The sequence below is a fragment of the Micropterus dolomieu genome, linkage group LG12 (genome assembly GCF_021292245.1).
Source record: "Micropterus dolomieu isolate WLL.071019.BEF.003 ecotype Adirondacks linkage group LG12, ASM2129224v1, whole genome shotgun sequence".
NCBI lineage: Eukaryota > Metazoa > Chordata > Actinopteri > Centrarchiformes > Centrarchidae > Micropterus > Micropterus dolomieu.
The window spans coordinates 14636352-14653030 of NC_060161.1; the positions used below are offsets into that span (position 1 = coordinate 14636352).

General features: G+C 41.7%; 2 protein-coding genes across 8 annotated transcripts in view; one reads left to right on the forward strand and one right to left on the reverse strand.

The window, feature by feature from the left end:
- Positions 1-16679, forward strand: part of naa40 (N-alpha-acetyltransferase 40, NatD catalytic subunit) — a 181026-nt gene that overhangs the window by 75289 nt on the left and 89058 nt on the right. The window lies entirely within an intron of this gene.
- Positions 1-16679, reverse strand: part of vti1a (vesicle transport through interaction with t-SNAREs 1A) — a gene marked incomplete at its 5' end in the record, with an annotated part of 111063 nt that overhangs the window by 14520 nt on the left and 79864 nt on the right. Inside the window, 1 exon segment of one of the 5 annotated variants that reach the window (XR_006827533.1) lies at positions 9418-9542. 5 annotated transcript variants of the gene reach the window in all.

The following is a 16679-nucleotide window of genomic DNA, read 5'->3' on the forward strand; positions in this document are numbered from 1 at the left end:
GATTTCATATCAGGGCCACAAGTGAACAAGTCAAGAAACCATTTCTTGAACTTGACCTCATGACTGTCAGGCTACTCTTGCCTCTTGCTCTGTCCTGCAGGTATGAAAGAGGTAAGCCAGCCAAAAGGTCACAGCGTCACACTATACATGGACACGTGTGAAAGAGAATTTTGCACGTGTGTGTCCGTATCAAGCGAGTGTTGCGTAAAATGTGTGAAAACTACAGGTGTGCGTCTGGCAACCTGGTGTGAAATAACACAGAACAATTAAGGATTATGTGAACCATCAGGTCTACCTAGTTTGGACATGCAGGTACAGATCACTTTATCCAGCAGGTAAGCAGAGCAGAGAGAGAAAGAGAGAGGAGGAGAGTGGGAGAGAGAATGTAGGGGTATAATGTCATCCCACAACCCCCCATTTGACACTACAAGGGAGGCTTTAGTCAGTCTAAATAATCCATGCTGTTCCATTAAATTTGCAGACTAGCTTCCCTAGTCTCTGTGTCTAAGCTGAGAGAGCCTGAGAGACAGGAAAGAGGGGAGGGGTCGAACGAGGAGAGATGAGAAAGGGAAGTTAGATAATGGTTCAGAATAAACTCAAGCAACAGTCTTTTACATGGAAGAAATCCCCAGTTAAACCATGTTAAAGCCAGAATTAGATGTCCAGAATGGAGAAAAGACATGGTTTATAAAGTGAATGAGAGAGATAGAGAAAAAGAGGGGAAGCATAAGTGTGCCCACCCAGCCCTTTGAGTGACACTGATTTACTCATGATTGCCTGCCTCACTGCCAAATCTTTCCCCCTTTCCAAGCCATGAAAAATAACCACTCAAACTGTATGGGGGAAGCCACCAGTGTGACGGGGATTGTTGCAGTAACAGTGTTATTGACTTGTTGCTCCAGCTACATTTGCTTAGTGCTCCGGACGCCCGATCAATAGACTCTGGGCTCTGAAGAACTGCTAATCAGGGCCTGCAGCCATGCGGAGTCAGCCTTCTGCAAAAACTCATAAAAAGAAAAGAGGGAGGAGAAAAGTAAGACAAAGTGAAGAAGCAAAAAGGGGGGAGGGGCGATAGGGGGTAAGAGAAAGTGAAGAAGAAGAACTTTGAGGGCCGACGATGACAGCCTGAGTTAATCGACCAAGAATTCTCCCTCAATTCATTTCCTTTTCTTCCATCGCTAGAGGTAAACTCATGTGGCATTCTCTCTCTCTTTCTCAGCAGCAGTGTGGGCGTGAGGCACCATGAGAGATGCAGATTGCTGCTTCACCTCTGCTTTCCTGTGAACCGTGGTTCAAAAGTCAAGGGGCATCTGGGCTGCTTTGGGACTTTTGAAAATGCAAGCGCCAATCCATATTTGCAGAATCCAGTTGTAAGATCTCAAGAGGATCCACAGTGGTTAACATCGATATAAAAAGACAGAGTTAATCTAAAGCATGTTAACATGATTATTCAGGAGGGAATTTAAAGGCAAGCCTATTTAGAAAGTAGTGTCAGTGTCAAGACATGCACCTGCTTAATGACATGGTGCTCAGTGGTGTGAACATCAAATGCCAAAATACATATTCTAACAAGGCTAACAAAAACACAAAAGTAGTACATGTGGACACAAATGCCTGAATGTTTCTTATTTTTCTGTGGTGGAGCCGATCCACCTGTGTCACAGTGGTCCTGATGCTGACCCTGAGCTATGCATCAAGTCCCTTGAATCATCTTCATCTATAGTCTTACATTCTGCACATCACAAGCCCACTATGGAATGCTATGGAAAATTCATGGGGGAACTGTCCCTTAAATATTAATGATCAAGCTGAGCGAAGTGGGTTTTCTTACTCCTATCTATGGTCACTGCTGCTCTAAGAGACTTCCCAGAAGAAACAAACCAAAGAGAAAGGGATTGGCTATAAAGAGAAAAAGGGCAAAGAAGGGTAAGGAAAAGTCTAGAAGTGCATATGGGTGTTCGATATTTTTTTCAGAGGCCAGAGCCTGGTTAGCTTCAGTGCAGGCAGGCTACACAGGTCCCGAGGTGTAAACACAAACTTGTACACTGTTTGTGTCATTGTTTTTGCTCTTTCTCAACACTTCTTTCTGTTGTGCTGTCAGCTGGCGAAGTGGGATTCTTGTGCCCAGTGACACAGGTGTAAAGGAAAGGTGGTTTTGTTACCTTCTTTCAGTGACAAACTAAGACCACAAACTTAAGTGTAGGATTGAAGTGATGCCTGGATGTAAAAGGGAATCGCTAAATTTCCATGAAAATTTTTGACTTTATGAGAAGAACAAAATCTTCCCTGTGAATACAAAAGCCCTTTTGGCTAATGGCTGTGGTGAGAGGTCAGTTTTAGAGGATGCAAATCAGATAGCAGGAGGATGAACAATAAAAAAGAAAAACCATAGAACACAAACTGAAACAAACGCTCATACTTTCACCAAAAATTCAAACAAAAAATTCACACGCTATGAAGGAAATAGTGAAACTGCTCATCAATGGAGCCCTGTTCTATGTCTTTACCACAACCCTCGCAACACCCCCCTTGAATACCAACACCCACCATCACAGCACAAGTGGAAGTGCAGGGTCAGCAGCGTCCCCTCTGGCCTTGCTGACCAACAGATATTCTAATAATCACCTTCCTTCTGTACTGTCAGGCCTGCAACCAATGGATCGCTCGTCCTGCCTTCGCCCTCCATCTCCACTTATACTAGGGGCTTTACGGAGCGGCGCTGCTTCGATACATTAAAACTGCTGCCCCATGATCAAACGAGCAAATACCTCCCGGGTCAGCAAAGGGCTACCCCACGTCAGTTAACAATGCAGCATTTAAACATCAGTCGTATGCAAAGCGGCTGGTACACAGGGGAGGAGATGGGCGGCAGGAGAAAGCAGAGAAGCAAGGCCTGGACTGGAGAGATAATGAGCGCGGGAGTACACAGGAGAACATCAGCAGCTGTTTAATGCTACCGTGTCAGCTCCTACACAGCTTTATGATGAAAATATAAGATATGAGGCTCCCTCAGCATCATAAGAAGGATGAGCTAATGGTTGAGCGCATATTTGTCTTTGTCAAGATGTAGACTCAATATTAATGTATAAGATTGTGAGTTACACCCAAATATTCCCATTTGCTCTGTAAATCACAACTTGCCAAAAAAAAAAACAGTTCACCAACTCTGACTACAATACTCCAACTGTAGAAAATACTGCCAGAGAATATAAACATTTTACCTTTATCACAGATACTGTGCCAGTTATAAAGTAAAGCAACCTCTTTTATTTAATCATTTCAATCAAGGAAGAATAATGAACAGATTATTTATCATCAGATAGTTCCAGAGGGCAAATTTTTAAGAGGTAACAGATTTATTTACATACTTATGTTACATGCTTTTGTCAGCACTGGATGTCCACACAAGGCCCAGAAGATGTAGGCCAACACACAAAACATACATACAATGTCATATTTAACCATGAAATCTATGCACACACCGAGACATATGTCTGCGGAAGTGTGGAAAGCATACAGTTGTCCCAATGAGAGTTGAAGCTACAGAGCCACTAATGTACCTTGTTCAATAAAAAACAATCTTTTCTGCATTTTTTTCAGTGCAAGCAACCCTTTAATGAAGCGTAAGGGTGAAAAGGTGAAGAGTTTTTTTCTGGCTTATCCCTCTCTCCCTCTGCCTACTGCTTGGTTAACCGACTGACCTGCTGTCAAAGGAGCCTTTGTGAGTGCGCTTTGGCGGAAGGCCAATCAGATCCTCCGGGTTGTCTGTCTCAGAGAGGAAAATGGCGCCCCTGGTATGCCATCAGCAGCAGAAATGTGCAGACAGTCTGACTGCTAAGGCAGGCTTGGCTTGCTGTGGCCCTTCCAAAACTATGCCGGAGGAATTACCTGTTTGGCACACGGCCAGAGGGAATCATTCTACAAGGGCCTGTGGTTATTTATCTATTTATTCACTTAAACCTCATGCACATGGGCACTTTCAAAAACATTTCAACTCTTTAACATCCACTTCCACAGGTTCTGACAACATTCTCCTTTGAACTACGCAGGTAGTTGAAGGGGTCTGAGTTAGCAACAATAGGTTTTATGACAAATGGCTTCCTATTCCAAAGCAAATCTGCATGAAAACATTTACTGTATGACTATTGGGTTAAATCATATCACTTACTTTGCCTTCTACTAACTGCAGTAAAGAAAGGCTGACCTGTACTTTATACATATCGATCTTCCAATGTCTTCTTCACCTGATAACTATTCCTGTATTTTGGCAACAATGTGAATGATGCTGCAAAATGGTTCATTCATTGGCATAATTAAATTTTTTTTGGCACTTTTGACTAAAGTAACAAAAAAGTCTTATTGAATCAATATATATCCAAATTACAAATGTATAAGATCCCTGGTGATACATATGATACAGTATTTGTAAATATCCGGAAACTGAATTAAAGGTAATATTGCATTCTATCTTGAGGATATGGTGTCTAGGTGAGACTGTGGGAACTCCCAAACCCAAAAACAAATCAAACACCGAAACGAACACTACACAACAAGAATACAAGTTCTGACAAGGCCCCGGTTTACACTAAACAGAGATCACAACTTGCTCACTGCACAATCCCTGTTCATTTCCACAATGTAAAACCTGCCAGAGACAAATACAACTGCTAAACAAAGTGCCACTTGTGACACATCATCCGAGGAAGCAAGTGTTTAGGCTCCTGCTTCAGAAACAAACTTCTGACAGCGGGAGATGATGAAACAGAGCACATCCAAAATTATTCTTGCACTCCTCAGAACCTGCTAAACCTGCTGCAGCCTGGAGCGTGCCCCTCACCCTCCCCCTGAGAGAAAGACAGATAGAAGGTAAGGAAAGGACCAGAGAAACTAATAAAAAGAAGGTAGAAAAGGAATGGAGGGTGAATGCTAGACTGTATAAGCCTACCATTATTTAGGATTGTAAATTTCCACTGAGCAAACTTCAGGCCATTCCTTTGTTAACCCACTAATGTGAATGTAATTGCAGCAGTACAGAAAACATACACAAACTCCATCTCACTTTAAGAAAAATCATAAACACACACTTGAATGTACACATACAAACATTTCCCCAAGCACTGTGACACACTGTACGACCGCATTTCAAATGACACACTAAACAGATCATAAACTTCCACATGTTTACACCCAAACAGAAACACCATTCTTGGCAGAGCTCACGTGTGTCTGCGAGCTCACGGGGTGGGGTGAGGAGGATAGTCGAGACTTGCTCATTTCACACTGCGAGGTGAGCCAGGGAGCAGTAACAGAATCTAGCCATAAAACATGGACGGAGTGGAAAAGGGGGAGGGAGGATGACTACAGTGCATGGTATATAGTATGTGTCCAAATGCCACCTCTTCTAGAATCCCTCCCTCCTAGCCTTTCTCACAGTTATCCATTATCATAACCCCAGTCTCTGTGGGCACGTCTGACACACAAGCCCCGTTTTGGCTCTCATTTCGACCAGCCTCTTGCTGATGTAAACAAAGAGGGTGGGTGTGATTAAGAGTGTGATTAAGAGCTGAAAAATCAACTACAGAATTCTTTGTAATTGATAATAAGCCTCTTGCGCAGCACTGAATAAATATCTTTTTCCAAAATTAAAATTTCTTTGAATTATTCTCCTGCATTGATAGATAAAGATAATTATTTTTATTTTAACGAACGTCGTTATTGTCACTTTAATGTCAGTAGTCAACTTCTCTTGGTCAGCTGGTCAAAGGCCACTTGACAACCTATAAAATCAAACACTGCAACTAAAATCATTTACTGAAAATGGCTTGCTTGTTTAAACTAGGCAGTGCAAACCTCTTCGTATTTCTCCCTTAGAAGTAGGGGGCCTTTTTGAATTTAACCCTTTGCAGTATTATCAAAGTCTGAGGTTCTCAGGAGGGGGTCCACACCTCAAAGGTGCTACTGTCGACAGAAATAACCCATATCCCCATATTTTTCTTCATTTGGGTTAAGTGCATCAGCTCAAGCAGCCCACGCAAGGCTAGGCAATTTGAGGAGAGTGGGAGCTCATTGGAGGGAAGGAGTGGGGAAAGAGAGGTGGATCGACATGAGAGTTAAAGAGGGATAGTAAGGCAGAAGAGTTTTTAATAGCGGGACTATCCTATAAATGATAGCAAATCCACATAAGATGGGCAGCTTCACAACATAGCAAATTGTAGGTAAATTTGGTAAGACTTCCAGATCGTTTGTTTTTTTTTCCTGAAGAAAAAGAGGTCATCAGGTGGATCCAGAGGGCACTCGTTTGTCAAGTGTTCCAGTGACTTTGCCATACTGAGTCTGAAGCGGATTTCATGGGTAATTCTATTCTCGTCGGCAGGCCACAGTGGTGTGTAAAATGAGAGGGAATGCAGTGTTTTGGGAAATCTAATTTAAGGCCCGTGTTTGTTTTCGCGGCCTTATTTTGCAACCAGGAGGTTGGCTCCAAAGAAGCTCAACTCTATCTTTTCCCCTAGTTTCATAACAACAATGTCCAATACCAACATCCAACCAGAACACTTATACCGAAAGGAGGGAAGGGCATTAAGCTCAAATGGGTATCTTTTGCTCTTGTCCTCTCCTAGGTCCCTCTCAGTTATACCACAAAATTAAGCAGACAGTTAATTGGGAGGTTATTCACCGTGTCACAGCAACATATGCACACAAACGTACATATAGACGAATTTAAAAAACACAAATATTAGCAGCCATCTTTTGGCAGCTAATTGCGATGTGCTCCCTGTGGGAGGAGAGAGAGGTCCTCAGTCGATAATTAATCCTCGTTTGGAAAAGTAAATGACATTCATTAGTGGGGAATCGAGCCAAGTGCCATTATTTACATGGCAATAATCTGGAGCATGCTGGTGGTGCTCTTTTAATGTTACAGAAATAACTCTGGGACAGGGGACGAGTAGAGTTGCTTTCCTCCCTTTTCCCATGTCTTTGCACCCAGCCACAATTAAGCCCAGGCGAACAGATGGGGACGCCTCTGAGTGAGAAAGCTTCTCTGAACAACTCTTCATCTCCTTCTTATCTCACTCCCTCATCCACATGTACTCGTGCACACACACACACACAAACAGCTGAAATAAAGACAAATACACAAATCTAGGCATGCACACACAAATACACTTCAGAAATATATACGTGCACTTTCGGGCACACAACAGAGCATACAAAGTACTGAGCATACTGAGCTAACTTTTAACATTTACTGCAGAGAGACAAGCCTCTTACAAGAGGCTAAACAAGAACTTTGAAAACGTGGGCACATTGAAAACCATGAGCTGTGACGGTAAAACGCAAAAGCTGGCCTTAGTGCAGACATTCAGAGAGAAAAAGACACTAGTTTTCAATGTTGCTGAAAAGCAAGGTTTTACATGGCAAATGTCAGCTGTTTTCTGCCAAGACATCTCTGTTTTTCTTACCACGTTTGTTATTTATGAGTGTTAATTGAGAATACATTCTAGTCATTGGTTAGTACTATAGGATTATAGATAGTGCATGCTTTGTACACATTTGCCGTACAAAACATTATACAATAGGCTTGGGCTGATGTAATGATCAAAATGTTATACAATGGGCCATTTGTTGCACAACCCTGAGGTTTTCCATAATGGTGCGAGCCTCTCCACAGTGTACTGTTAGGGATGTACACAAGAATGGAAAGCTATGAATGTAAAGACAATGCAGATCAATTCCGGCATATGACTCAGCAACTTCAGGGGTGTATTTTAAAAATGAGAAAAGCAATGAGAGGATGCATAGAAGAGAAAAATGGTAGTCAGCTACTCTACTTTACTATGTATGTTATGTATTATAAATATAATAATATATACTTAGAGATATAAAAAAAGCTTTTGCTTGCATGAAATCTAATCCAACTAATTTTCATTGTTGCTAGTTTTACTGCATGTAGCGTACACTTTTAATATGGACCCCAGAAAGAGTAGCTGATGCCAAGAGTAATTGCTGACAAGGCAACAACTAACGGGGGATCCAAATAAACAATAAACACAATGCCCTAATTTCAAACAGTTAAACCCAAAATGTGATTAAAACACACTTTCCAACACAATGCTTCATATTGAAATGGGACGTGTAATTTCTGATTATGTGCTGAATGGAGACGGAGAACCTTTTGTTGTAAACCTTGTATTTTGTACCTTGCTGTTTTCTTCTATGCCTTCACCTGTAATTGTCTGTGTTTCAGCAAACCACTTTGAGTTACGTTTCTTTTATAAAAGGTGCTACATAAAGAAAGCTTTGTTTGAATAATTGATTAGTGGACTTTTGTGTGTCAAAGTCAAGTATGTGTCATTTTACAAAACATCACCCCTTACTTCATCTTTTTCAGGATCATTATCCCTGCTGACCTGGATCCTCCCGGGTTTCTCACTTTGTCCAATATCAGGCAGCCATGAAAACCAACACGCCTGTTATTGTGTAGCCTGTTACCTATCTTTGTCCCACTAAGTACAATGATTAAGGTATCAGTCCTTGGGGAACAAAGTGACGACAACAGAAGACAGAATTGAGCGTATACATCACAGCGTCACAGTTTCAGCATGCCCTTAGCCTCCTTGGACATGGGGGATAGTCCCTGCCCCCACTGGTCATGCTGCTGGACAGGGAGTGTTCCATCAGAAAGTGTAACCCCTCCTTTATCCATAAGATTAGGTAACATCATCTTATGTTTTCTGACACCAAGGAAGCAGCCCAGAGCACCGTAGGGCCTCCTCCTCTGTCATATTCTGTTACGTCTCCCAAACAATGGACCCTGTCAAAAACACAAACATTATATATCGCCTTATCCCTCCTACTTCATCCCTGAACTGTGAAGTTGTGAAGTTACAAAAAAGCCTAAACAAGGGCATTGGGGATTGTTATTTTTGAGCTTTTGCTTGAGTAACTGATGAATTAATGAATGCATAATGGTGTCCATTATGTAAATGTAATGGTTGTCTCTCCTTTGTGACCAAACTTGAAATTAAGTCTACTTGCGGTCTTTCCTCCCTTGACGCTGGATGCCATGCTGTTATTTTAGCTATAGGGAGGACTGAGGCCTAGGATGACCTTTCCAGAGCCAAAGGGAAACTTCCCCGAGAAATCCGATAAAATCCAAAGTGCAGGCCTCGCTAATTCGTTCGTCCAGCTCGCCACACTTCCGCGACCTCTTTTCCTTCAGCCACCCCCCACCAACACCCAATCGATCTGCTTATCTCCTGAGATCAAAGGCTTGCACCGCCGTTGTACATTTAGCCTCGGCTGGGTCCTCCCACATCATGTCTAAATATTAATGATAATAAAGTCTCACACCCATCCCTGTGTCAGGCAATTACAGCCAACATTGATCCTCGGCTCTCTACTCCAATTAGAACTCACCGCTCGTAATGCGTCCTAGCACATCAAAGGATAACAGCCATTGATCCACTCCTGGATCTTAACGTTTACCGTTAGGAGAGAGGGAGGGGGTTGTGGCACGGCAGTGGAGGGAAGCAATATTCTCACTAGAGAAGAAGAGGGGAGAAAAGAAATCATTTTATCCACCCAGTCAGGTAAAGGAAGTGCAGAAACTCAGAGGGTAAGACATGGCAGAATAGGCTCAATAATAACAGACATTCTGACAGTTCAGAAGCCAACTAGCATCCGGAACCTTGGAAAGACTACTCCAGGACGGCATGGCTACATTAAACACTGAAAACTCTTCTCTATTTTATTTTGGCCAGTTTTTATCAATCAAAACCATGGAGTGCATACTCATCAATGCTGTGGTGGTCTGCCCATCATACTTGTAGACACAAGATCACTAAGAAGTGACTGAAAAGTCCATTTGTAAGTTCAGCTCAGTGACGATCCTACACTGTTGCCCATCAACTGACTCACTGCCAGACTTGCCAACTTCCAAATATCGATGACTGAACTACAACCAAACTTAATAAAAAAGGAGGAAAAAACTCTGATCAGGCTTATGGAATACAGGTCTCAGTGGGAGGAAAGACAAGCTTCAGTGAAAAATGAGTTATCATGTCACCTCCTACATCTATGTCTTCAGGCCAACTATCTTTGACAACTGACCTTTCTGACATCTTAAAGTTTGAGGAAAGGCAAATATTTTAAATAAATGTACAGCATACACAACAACATAGCATTCTACAGCAAAACACGCTCAGAAAGAGAAACATAATCAACAACAGGGTCAAATCTGACCCATTGAGTCAATAGACAGCGACACGTCACCATTAAACCAGGGACATTCCTTGCACAAATGAAGCTAAACAATCCCACTGTTGACACCATTATTTGACAGAGCTTGTTGTTATGCTCTTTCTCGGCTGGACTGATAGCTCGGATAGTCCTGGCCTCGGGCACGACCTCACAGCTGCCTTTGTCACAGAGCTGGAGGAAGGCTTAACCATCGCTCTGGGCTACAATAATACTCTTCAGGGCACCATAATACACTAAAACACTGTCCAACTGGAATGCAACCCAATAGTTTGTAGAGCTGCAATTAATTGACTGACCGTGGCTCGCTTCCTGAGCTAAGCTGAAATATGTTGAGCGATAAGGTAACAAGGGAAAAGACATGAAAGACAGGCACAAAATAACTGCACCAATTTAATTAGTAACCATGCAGTTAGAGTGCTTGTATCAGTCGTGGATCCTGTTGTCTGATGTGTTGGGGTTCATTCAAAGGTCATGGCAGAGGAACTGTGTAAACTTCTTCTATGTTTATTATAAAATGTAGTACCTTATGTACAGGTTACAAAGTGAAAGAACAGTAACGTCAGATACTGACCGCAAATTTCTCAATTGCTAACTTTCCACATCTATCATCAAAAAACAAATAGGATTAAAGTGCTCAACCCAGCAATCTTCTAGGCCATTATCAAATCATCAAAAAAAATTTTAAAAGTCTGTAAACCCATAACACCTTCAGCTATCTTTCAGTATTTGTTTGTGTATACTTTTTCTTCTTCTCGACCCACTGTTCTCTGGCTGTGGTATCCCTCACTATTATACGCTTTGCTAACATGGTGCTTTGCTTCAACTCTGTACCTCGGTCTGTAAACGATGTAATTAAAGATGGGTGAAATGAAACCAGTGTTTAGAAATGGTTTATGTCAAGTCTGTTCTGAAATGCTATACCACAGAGAAACTTTTAGATAGAATGGGTGTGCATCGACATCTTGTTAAATAAAATAGAGTCTTGGCCTGAAGAGTCAGGCAAAATATCTAACCAACAGAACCTCAGTGTGAGCCAGGTCAAAGGACAAAGGCTGTGTAAAAGAGTAATGCAATGGTAACGGTAGGAAAACATTTGTTGTTGGCTGGGATATCAGGCTCCTCACATGTGTGTGATACTCAGTGATGCATTCAGGTCAGCTGAGGAGAATGAGGGGACTGGCGGGCTCCACAAACAGGCTGGGAAAGTGACACTAGGATGCTAGGCCAAGACATCAATGTCCTCACAACTTCCCTTTAACACTGAAGCAATGTTAGCCCTGGCGCCATCAGAATATGGGGTGGGATTTAAGGTTTACATGATGGCTGACAGGATGTACCCATGTGACCCAGCAAACAGTCAGAAAATAAACAAAGCGGCTCTCAATTTTGAGAAGCAATGGTTTTCATGACTTTAAGCGATGGTTTTGAAAGAATTGGATTATTTGTGTAGAGGTTATCATTGTGGCTACCAGGCTAAGACGCAGGTCATGTTAAGTAGTTGTGTTGTTTAAATTATTCAACTAGTTAAACTTACAGCGCAGTGTGTCCAAAGCACATTGAAAGAGTTAACTCTAGCTATACAGGTGTAAAAAGGTTAGGGGTGAGAGTCCATGGCCTCTTGTTGAACCTAGCTGCATAAAGAGCACAATCTGCTCTATGAAAAGTACAATGAGATAACTTCTGTTATGAATTAGTGCTATATAAATAAAAAATTGAATTAAATATATATATTCAAAGAAAAGTATCACAAGATCTTATGACTTTCTACTAATGTTATTTAGATCAACTTAGTGTTTAAGTTTTATTTTGTAAATTCTGATTAACTTTTATTTTTTGCTAGTGCCAGTAGCATAGGAAATAACACTCGAAAGAGTGAAGTGAATGACGTGATAGGTCAGCATATTTCATTTTCACAGCCCTGCAAAAACTTTGGCAGATGCAAAAGGGGCAACTAACCTTTGGACAGTGGAAGCAAAGTATATGTATGTGTGTGTAATTAACATTATTTGTGTTCTAGTATACCACAGGGATACTCAGAAATGCAGTAAAAACATTAAATAAAAAAGTGGTCAGTTGGTTTACTGTCCACAAAAAAAGGTTTGGCTGCCAAAAGTAGGAAAGAAAAAAATAAATATATATGTTTGCAAAGTCTTCAGTGCTGGTCTGTGAGCAAGGTTGTTGAGACAGATCACGATGGGATGATGTTGACCCTCGAGGTGCAAACTAAGATCTCTGTCGCCACAGAGACGTGATGCTCGTGGTGTGAGCGGGGAAGTCTTCTCTCCAGTTGGCAGCAGGCCTGGCCTAGCACCAGGGTGCTCAGCCAACAGCTCCTCTCCTCTGTCAGACCCCCCTCCTCCACCTCTTCCTCCACAGTCTCCTGGATGCCAGTCTGCCTGGCTGGTGTGGGCCAAACAAGCCCCAGCCATCGGGCCGAAGGGGCAAAGGAACTGCTGCCAGCTGGGCCAGCACTTCACGGCCGAGCACCACTCTCCAAACAAACAGTGCAGTGGGCCACAGGCCACGGGCAACATGGAACCTGTCATTACCAGCCGTGCATGGCTGGTTCACTCCCCAAAATCAGAGCCAAGCCAAGGGCTTGAACGTGTACTGCACTTGACTCAAATTTCTCAGCCAGGGTATGTCATAAGAGAATCTCTTTCCAGAATGATGCTAGATCATCAGCATATCAAGGTATATGTGTCTATTTATCCATTACAAATAATGTTGACTGTAATTGTCAAGCAATAAGAAGAAGAATTTTAAGTTCAAGATGATTACATACGAGTGGAAAGACCTGCCTGCCAAACAGTTTCTTAGGATTAACTGCATACCATCTAATTATACAACATCTAGAAAACTTCCTATGGTCCCTGGGCTAAAAATGGACTCTATGGGTATTGGACTTCTCTGGGGTTTTCTCCGCTGATCAAGGTTCTACAGGATTTTGTGGCCTAACTCTGCTTTGTCCTTACGACTTTGGCTACAGATGATGGTTAGAGGCATCCATCATGAAAAAAGGCCTTTTCAACATCATATGAATCAGTCAGAAGGAAGACCGTTATGATTCAATGTCCAACCATGCTTTTGCTGGAATGCACCACTGGGACAAAGGCATCGAGGGAGAGATTTGGAGTAACAAACAAAAAAACCTGTGTCACAAACTGTGTGACTGTCAATACTCGCACAGAAAGAGACAGTGTTTCAGTGGGTTTAGTGCCATAATTTAATAGTCTACATCCACAGGTCATGCCTGAATCATTGTCAGAGCCTGCTAATTCAAATAACTATATATCTCTTTCTGTTTTGTTTGTCACATGCACATTCTCAAACATCCCTGACATTCTGATGCAGCATTTTGAAATGAACACCGACACTGATGTCAAAGCCATATCCCAACAAAGACAGGTAGTGGCAAACACACTAAAAGTTAACATTACCTAAGCAGGCTTGGTCAAATGGTCCTCCTAATGAGTCGCTGAAATTTTTGGGGGGAAAACCAGGATCACCATAACGTACATTAAAATTTAAGAATCTAATTATAGTGAAATGAAAACTGAAATTTCAAAGAACACAAATTAGTTGTAAAATTCAGAAATGGGCACTCAAACCTTTTCAGGTGAATGATTGAAAACATCACATTTGGCCAATAACCTACAAAGTTCTAAAAAACAAAAAAAACAAATTATATAGTAAATGGTCTGAGAAGATCAATAATACTTGTTTTTGGCTTTTTCTAGTCTGATTTATATAAAGTATTATAAGTATCTCATTTAAGCTTTTGGGAGTTTTTATGACATGACCAATGGCTGGTGATTCTGTAGAAATTGCATATATGTCGATGAATATTGTTGTTGCATGATGCAAGAAAAGTTTAAAATTTCTATAAATCAGGATCACCCGGCACTGATCAGTTCTACTGAATCTAATTTGTGGGGGTACTTGGCTATGGATTACAAACAGAAGAAGAATAGATCTATTTTACCATAATTCACATTTACAGTACTTTTACTACAATTTAAAACTAAGGCCTTGGAAGGCTAGCGCTGCAAGGCCGATATACTGTTTAGAGGTTGCTGCTCTGGCAGTTTAAAATGGGCTTTTTGAAGGAAATGCAGTATTTACTACTATTAACTAATTTAAGTATTCAACTAAAATACAATGGCTAGATGACTCAAGAGCAAAAAGGCACAATCTTACTTTGCACTTTGTCATCTCTTCTTTTGTTATATTTATTTTTTCTGAGACGCTTGTATCCTCTCAGTAGATAATCACACCAATAATTGTAATATGACAATAGAGGGAATTCAAAAAAGATTGAGATGGAATTTTTGTGTGATAGAATACTTCCTTGTGAGACTGTATTTGGCAAGTAAGATATTTTCAAAACTTTTTTTTCTACAGTTCTATAAACTGGAAAGCCCTTCACAGCAAGCACCACCAAACCAAAGTAAGGGATGGGTGGGGTGAAGGGGTTTGTCCTTTTGCCTTTCCAGTGTTTGTGAAAGAAAAAATGAAATTCTATATTTGTGTTTAGTATAAAAGCACTCAAGGTTAGAAGCCTTTTGCTTAGAAAAGAAACCAATGCACTGTTTAAGTATTTTGATGGGACCTACCCTTGAATCCTGATGCCTACAATGCCTTGGCTTACAACCTTTTCACTTCCTTGAAAAAAAGTGGTCCTCTTTTTATAGTTTTGCCCATTGTGATAAAAGGGAACTTTTATGCCATCAACAACATGGCAACAATGTACTGCCTTTGTTTCATCGCACCATCCTGGGGGTCTGCCAGGATGAGATACAGACATACAGAGGCACAGTAAATGATTGATGGGTTAGAAGAAAATATTAAAAAGAGAAAAAAAGTCAAAATTCAGCATTTGTAAATATTTCAAGCTCTTGCACCCTGCCAAAGAAAGATCTGAGGGGCAACAACAATAACTATACTTAACCATCTATCCTGATGCAAACACGACTTAGACAGCTGACTTATATTTTGTTGAGACTATCACTGTTTTGAAAAAATACTTAGATATCATTGTTGGGAATAACACTATACACAGTAGCAATGTAGAACCGTGAGCCCCATTGGACATGTTTACTTATTAGGTTATCAGCTGTAATTATTTGGAATCATGTTGTTCAAGAGCACATGGGACTGAGGTCTTCTCTTTCCACTGTTGTATGCCACTGGCTGTTTTAGCCAACAAAATGGACTGTACAAAGATGGCAGGAGGAAGAATTAAATGAGAGTTGACGGAAAGTGTAGGAAAGGTAAGTACAGTGCAAGTGTTTGGGTAAGAGCCACTTCATCCTGGCAAGCAATGCAGCCCAAGAGCAGCTTATCATGGCAAAGGGATCCCGTGTCCTGGCATGGCTCAAGATGGAACAGTGCCTGACATGCACACACGGGTACAGAGTCCATTGCGAAGATATAGCAAACAAAATAGGCATCCAGTAATGCTGTGGCATTCCACAATATTCTAGGCAGCTGTTGCATAGTGTGCCCAGAAGTATGCACAATGACTTGCTGGGAGGGAACAACAGCCAGATAAGAGACAGTGTTCTAATTGCTTCAAAATGTCCCGGAGAAGGCCCCCTATTATCTATTTAAATCGGCTGATAATGGGAGGCTAGGAGGAGGAGGAGATGGAGAAGGGGGAGGAGGAGTAGGAGGAGGAGGGGGGCGACCTATGCAGAGGGAGAAAGCTATCCTCTGCGCTGCTGTCGCCTCATTATTTTCCGTCTTGACGGACGCCCGCGCTCAACCCCTGGATGAATGGCCCTGTGCTGAATAAGTTATCGCCAGACACACAAAGGAAGAGTGCCACAAACAACACAGCAGTACTGCAAAGCATGAATCTCTTTTTCCTCTCCTTCTCAGTCTTTCCTCCCCCTTCAAATCCCCCCACCCTTCCTCCTGCTCCCTCTAGACGAAAGGCAGGCCCTGCCACAGACTGAGATCTCACCTGTAATTTCTACAGAAGCTCACAGTAGGTGGGGGAAAAACGTAACGGATATAATAAAATGAAAGGGAGGAAGGATACAGGCATCTATGCTTGCTGAAAAGATATGTACCTTCATTCCTCCATTTTGATTCATCTGTCCTTTTTGTTTGTGCAGCTCCTTACTAAAGACAGGGACCTCCTTTGGACATCATCTGAAGTTGTTTGAGAGGATGTTTTTTTATTCTTCTTAAGACAAGGCCCACAGCATGATCAGTGAAGCTGGTTTGGTTTCATCTGATGTTTATTTTGTTTCCTTTTCTGTTGTTTGGACTGCTGGGGCCTGGCATATCAAATCAAGATCACCTCTATACAATGCTCTCTTGTAGGGGTGTGTGAGAGGGTTCCCTGTAGCTGCTAAATGGGAGCTAGGGAATAATGACAACAGGAAACAGTCCATTCCCAAACGGTTATG